Genomic DNA, 6,966 nt, shown 5'->3' with positions numbered 1-6,966 from the left:
AAACGACACATTGTTTTTGATTGATGACTTGCTTAAAGGTGTGGAAACCCACCTGAATTGGTCTGCAAATGATGCAAGGGTCAAGAGAGAAATTAAGAGTGAGGAGGATTGCTTCAGCTTACGAGTGGACCCAAACAGACACCACATTAAATCAGAAATGTTGACAAAATTCAACCCAAGCAAATTTTGAATTAATGTGGATGGTACAAAGCGGAAGAATTTGAGTCGACATTATCCCTAACCTGTCGCCAGACTCCCATATTAGGTGAATCGTTAGGGAGGCAAACTGTCAGCTAGTAAATAACAGAATGGCTTTGAAGTATATGGATAAGGAAATATTTAGTAAGCTTTTCATGGAATATGCTTTTCAAATTCGATCATTTTTCCTGAAGAAGCATAAAGAGATTAAGGTGGACAAGAGAAAAAAGTGATGAGTGATCTGATCACAGCCATCAACTTTTAAATTTAAAAGATATTTGACGATTTGAACTGGGAACAGTTCTTCAAGATTTGTATGGAAAGAGCAAGTAGAGGACATAACATGAAATTGAGAATCTTGTTGACATGGATAAAAAGGGAGGTGGCTAAATGACACATTGACAAGTACCATTTGATTAGGCTGTATTTACATACAGCCATTAGTTTACGACAAGACAACTAAGTATTTCAAATAGCATTTAACAGCAAAAATGGTTGCAAGCCAGATGACTGATGTCATTGGTGGCTGTCCTTTTAAACCCAACCACAAGAAAATCTGCACTGCTGTTTTGTATGGATGCAAGTCCTGGTCATTAAATGGAGAGGAAAGATAGATTGTGGATATGGTGAAGTGTTTGACAGTGATATGTAACGTGAGGTGGGTTGATTGTGTAAGAAGGAACACTTGGAAAGGTCCAGGGGGATTTATAATACACATGGCCGAGTGTTGCAGTAAAAATGAGAATTATGGAAAAGAGCTCATGCCGGGCTCGACTTTTAAAATATTTGTACACCTTTTTCTCATAACTCCTTTAATGACCTTTATCTGTTGATTACATGTAAATGCACAATTATGCACACACACACACACTATTAGCTAAATAACTGACACAACCCATTGTACAGTATCGTTCATTCATTTTTTTTTTTTGGAATTTTTATTAATCACTTTTACGAAATTTTCATTTTCCGTAGTGACAATTACCAGTTAACTTCTGTGGCTAAGTAATGTCATAATGACATAATTCAATCTAGTTTCTAATCTCGTTTACAAAGTAATTTCCCTTATCTTCATTCTTATATCAAAATATTTCAATTGAGTCGTAATGACTATAGCCAAACCTGTTGTATATATTACATAGCCAATGCCTTGCAAAGTCAGTACTACATTTTTTATTCATTAAGGGGACATTAAATTGAACCAAGGATAAACTTTCTCATTATTCTATTATTTTTAACGAAGGGGACTTTAAACCAAGGTTAAACTTTATGATCATTCTTTATTAAGGGGACGGCGCGGACGCAGTCCCCTGCTAACAAAAATTACGCACTCGAGTTGACCACTTTTGGGTCAATCGCGGGGGTCAACGCCACCGGAGTGCAATGGCGGGCCTCGCCCCGGGAGAACCACCTTCGTGATCATGGTATCTCCTGTGCCAGGTAAGTATGCTCGACCTAGACAACCTCTGACCCAGGCGTCATTCCACTGAGGAATAAACAAATCCTTCAGAAAACGTATGTAATATTTTATTAAAGACTTTTAATTATGTAATCATATATTTATAATATTTTTTGAGTTAAATCTTGAGTAATTTTTGTATTATGTAAAATGAGGATAGTGTATAGGGTAAGATTTGATTGATTAAAATTGTTTTTACTAGGTATGTTGTATGACCCTGCTGAGGAAGGAGGGGTAAAATCCGTACTTTCCCTGCTACTGATTGCAGCGCATCCTTGGAACGGTAGACGACTCGTAAGAAGGTTCCTTAGGGTTATACAGGTATAAATGAAACTTATATAAAGGCATTGATATATACAGGGTGATAGTTTGAGCTATATAGTGAAGTCTTAGAATTGCTTTCTTGGTCATGTGGCGACAATTACGGCTCTGCCGGTGTGACCATAATGTCGAATTAAAACCTCCCTAACTTTTTAAATTTCCCAGCTGGTGTCTGCTTCCACCAATTATCCCCAAGAAGTCATTAGCATTTTGAGAAGACATAGAAAATCTCAGTTACCCATCCGACATTGGGAGCGCTTAAAGATGCTGCTAGGGTGGGATGCCAGACGTAGGCGGTAACTAATGTATTTCGTTGTAGGAGAATAAAATATATATTCTATAGCATGATTGTTGATATTTCTGGAGTAAATAAAGTGATTTGGCCATTAATATGTGTACTTGAACGTAATGGATCAGTTGAGCTCCTTCGGGAATCAACCTTGGGGCAATTGCAACTGAAATATGGTTCTTTTTACGATTACCGTGAATGTAAAAAATCGTTGCGTGCTTGGGTGCATTCTGTCATAGTGAATAATATTGAATGAGGTCAATGAATTGGATTAATTTGAGATGGATGAATTGATTAAGTTATACACAACATATGAGCTCATTTCACTACCAGGCTCAGTCGTGAGTGGATGGCGCCGGGAGGAGGAGGAAGAGGGAAGGACAACACGGCGAGTGCTGGCGAAAGCAACGCTATTTAATTATGTAAGTATAGTGTAACCATGCCTTTAATTAGACTCTATGTAGACCTACTTATTAGTTCATTACAGGATGATTAGGTGAATTAAGCGAGAGACTACAACAGCGAAGAGGGTGGCGGGGCTAATGGCATTGCTGAGGCAAATGGTCGTTCAACCCTAAAAGCCAACCCGAAATATAACACAAATTTTTATCTAATAACAATGTATTTTGTCAACCATATTGCCTTTTGTTCTTTTCAGATGAACATTATGGCACACGAAATCGAAAGGCTTCGTGGCCATTCTTGAGGAAATAATGATTTATTTTTTTTTCCAGGTCTTGCCCCTAATAGGTCTTTAATGAACGTCATATTTAAGGACATATTTTAGGACATATTGGAACATTTTACGACATATTTAAGGACATATTTGAACATTTTATGACATTAAAGGACATATTGTAGGACATATTTGAACATTTTAGGACATTCAGGGATATATTTGAACATTTTAGGATATACTTGAACATTTTAGGACATTTATGGACATATTTGAATATTTTAGGACATAATTAAGGACATTTGAACATTGTAGGACATTTATGGACATATTTGAACATTTTAGGACATATTTAAGGACATTTGAACATTTTAGGACATGTTTAAGGACATTTGAACATTTTAGGACATATTTAAGGACATTTGAACATTTTAGGACATATTTGTGAATTAGTAATGGAGGCCAATATTTATCTGAACGAGGGTCATGGCTTGTTACGAGATATAGCAATACCTTAAATATCTTAAGCAATAGCCATAGCCTAGATATCTTGAGCAATAGCCATAGCCTAGATATCTTAAGCAATAGCCATAGCCTAGATATCTTAAGCAATAGCCATAGCCTAGATATCTTAAGCAATAGCCATAGCCTATATATCTTCAGCAATAGCCGTAGCCTATATATCTTAAGCAATAGCCATAGCCTATATGTCTTAGCAATAGCCATAGCCTATGTAACTTAGCAATAGCCATAGCCTATATATCTTAGCAATAGCTATAGCCTAGATATCTTAAGCAATAGCCATAGCCTAAATATCTTAGCAATAGCCATAGCCTAGATATCTTAGCAATAGCCATAGCCTATATATCTTAGCAATAGCCATAGCCTATATATCTTAGCAATAGCCATAGCCTAGATATCTTAAGCAATAGCCATAGCCTAAATATCTTAGCAATAGCCATAGCCTAAATATCTTAGCAATAGCCATAGCCTATATATCTTAGCAATAGCCATAGCTTAGATATCTTAGCAATAGCCATAGCCTATATATCTTAGCAATAGCCATAAGCCTCTATATTGTAAGCAATAGCCATAGCCTATATATTGTAAGCAATAGCCTTAGCCTATATATTGTAAGCAATAGCCATAGCCTAGATATCTTAGCAATAGCCATAGCCTAAATATCTTAGCAATAGCCATAGCCTATATATCTTAGCAATAGCCATAGCTTAGATATCTTAGCAATAGCCATAGCCTATATATCTTAGCAATAGCCATAAGCCTCTATATTGTAAGCAATAGCCATAGCCTATATATTGTAAGCAATAGCCTTAGCCTATATATTGTAAGCAATAGCCATAGCCTAGATATCTTAGCAATAGCCATAGCCTAAATATCTTAGCAATAGCCATAGCCTAAATATCTTAGCAATAGCCATAGCCTATGTATCTTAGCGATAGCCATAGCCTAGATATCTTAGCAATAGCCATAGCCTAAATATCTTAGCAATAGCCATAGCCTAAATATCTTAGCAATAGCCATAGCCTAAATATCTTAGCAATAGCCATAGCCTATATATCTTAGCGACAGCCATAGCCTATATATCTTAGCAATAGCCATAGCCTAAATATCTTAGCAATAGCCATAGCCTAAATATCTTAGCAATAGCCATAGCCTAAATATCTTAGCAATAGCCATATCCTATATATCTAGCAATAGCCATAGCCTATATATCTAGCAATAGCTATAGCCTAAATATCTTAGCAATAGCCATATTCTATATATCTAGCAATAGCCATAGCCTATATATCTAGCAATAGCCATAGCCTATATATCTAGCAATAGCCATAGCCTAAATATCGTAGCAATAGCCATAGCCTAAATATCTTAGCAATAGCCATATCCTATATATCTAGCAATAGCCATAGCCTATATATCTAGCAATAGCTATAGCCTAAATATCTTAGCAATAGCCATATTCTATATATCTAGCAATAGCCATAGCCTATATATCTAGCAATAGCCATAGCCTATATATCTAGCAATAGCCATAGCCTATATATCTAGCAATAGCCATAGCCTATATATCTAGCAATAGCCATATCCTATATATCTAGCAATAGCCATAGCCTAAATATCTTAGCAGTAGCCATAGCCTAAATATCTTAGCAATAGCCATAGCCTATATATCTAGCAATAGCCATATCCTATATATCTAGCAATAGCCATAGCCTATATATCTTAGCAATAGCCATAGCCTAGATATCTTAGCAATAGCCATAGCCTATATATCTTAGCATAGCCATAGCCTATATATCTTAGCAATAGCCATAGCCTATATATCTTAGCAATAGCCATAGCCTAGATATCTTAGCAATAGCCATAGCCTAAATATCTTAGCAATAGCCATATCCTATATATCTAGCAATAGCCCTAGCCTATATATCTAGCAATAGCCATATCCTATATATCTAGCAATAGCCATAGCCTAAATATCTTAGCAACAGCCATAACCTAGATATCTTAACGATAGCCATAGCCTAGATATCTTAGCAATAACAATAGCCTAAATATCTTAGCAGTAGCCATATCCTGTATATCTTAGCGATAGCCATATCCTATATATCTAGCAATAGCCATAGCCTATATATATTTAGCAATAGCCATTGCCTAAATATCTTAGCAATGTTCATAACCTAGATATCTTAACGATAGCCATAGCCTAGATATCTTAGCAATAACTATAGCCTATACATCTTAGCAATAGCGTAGCCTCTATTTCATAGCAATAGCCATAGAAAGCCATAGCCTTAATATCTTAGCAATTGCCGTGCATTGCCATAGCCTGTATATCATAGCAATATCCATAGATAGCTATAGCCTTAATATTTTAGCCATAGCCATAATATCTTAACAATATCCTTTCATATTTTAGCCATAGCCATAGCCTTAATATCTTAACAATATCCTTAGATAGCCATATCCTGAATATCTTAGCCACAGCCATAGCTTGTAATCTTATCAATAGCCATAGAAAGGCATAGCCTTAATGTTTTAGCAGTTGACATAACCATAGCCTTGATAGTCTAGCAATTGACATAGGTAGCCATAGCCTTATTATTATCTTACCAATAGACAGCCATAGCCTAGGATTCTCTCTCTCTCTCTCTCTCTCTCTCTCTCTCTCTCTCTCTCTCTCTCTCTCTCTCTCTCTCTCTCTCTCTCTCTCTCTGTATTTTCTTTGCCACCCTCCACTTGAATTACTCATTCGATAATGAATCGGTCTATAATCGTTTAAAGGCAGCGTAAACTGGGACACACTTTGATTCCAAACTATTTAGGTATTCACTCTCTTGTTTTCATAGCTGCAGTAAATGCTATTAGGTTGGGTTTAGGGTGTATTAGGTTGAAATTGGTTGTATTGAGATGGTTTTTGATGTCTTTTGAACGACGATCCTGACCATTTCAAGCAGGTGGATGCACGAAAAGGCAATTAGAAGTCAGATGATCTTAAAAGAAAGAAAGACTTTGCCTGACTTTACTGGATAAGGTTTATAATTAAGTGTTCTGATTGTTAATGAGTTGTTCACTTGTCCCAACTGGGTAAGATTATAATTAAGTGTTCTAACTGTTAATGAGTTGTTCATTTGTCCAAGGGGAGGATAAGATCAGGTTAGGTTATAAATTAATTGTTTATTTCTCCCCGGAGGGAGTGGGTCAAAAGACCCAAACAAAAAACCCTATAGGTCAACTATAGTTGATTAGTTTTCCTAACCACTCAGCCTGCACGGGTCTCCTCCACTCACCAGCAAGCTGGGGTGGAACGGTCATCAATGCATACGAGACCATGGCCTCCCACACCGCTTCCCGCTCAGAGACTCATGCTGACACTCGTCATCGTGGTTGGATATGTTCTTGGATTACATCCATGAACGGTTTAATCATACTATAGAATTGATCCTATGAAGTATGATCATACTTGAACCCATCCACACTCCTCTACTGGCTCACCCATACTGCGGA

General features: G+C 36.7%; 1 protein-coding gene and 2 non-coding genes across 3 annotated transcripts in view; 1 reads left to right on the top strand and 2 right to left on the bottom strand.

Moving 5' to 3' along the window:
• Positions 1-1,483: 1,483 nt before the first annotated feature.
• On the bottom strand, positions 1,484-1,646 carry LOC139748822 (U1 spliceosomal RNA). The gene has a single exon (XR_011712831.1). It is a non-coding gene; the product is annotated as a U1 spliceosomal RNA (small nuclear RNA).
• Positions 1,647-2,624: 978 nt separating this feature from the next.
• Positions 2,625-6,966, top strand: part of LOC139748733 (lateral signaling target protein 2 homolog) — a 53,326-nt gene continuing 48,984 nt past the window's right edge. Inside the window, exon 1 of the mRNA XM_071662129.1 lies at positions 2,625-2,689. The gene's annotated coding sequence lies outside the window, so the exon portion shown is untranslated. The remainder of the gene's footprint in view (positions 2,690-6,966) is intronic.
• LOC139748830 (small nucleolar RNA U3) lies at positions 6,717-6,920 on the bottom strand. Its single transcript, XR_011712838.1, has one exon. It is a non-coding gene; the product is annotated as a small nucleolar RNA U3 (small nucleolar RNA).

This window comes from Panulirus ornatus, chromosome 5, assembly GCF_036320965.1.
Source record: "Panulirus ornatus isolate Po-2019 chromosome 5, ASM3632096v1, whole genome shotgun sequence".
Taxonomy (NCBI): domain Eukaryota; kingdom Metazoa; phylum Arthropoda; class Malacostraca; order Decapoda; family Palinuridae; genus Panulirus; species Panulirus ornatus.
Note: the sequence above shows the minus strand (reverse complement) of the source record. Positions and strands in the feature narration are given on the sequence as shown.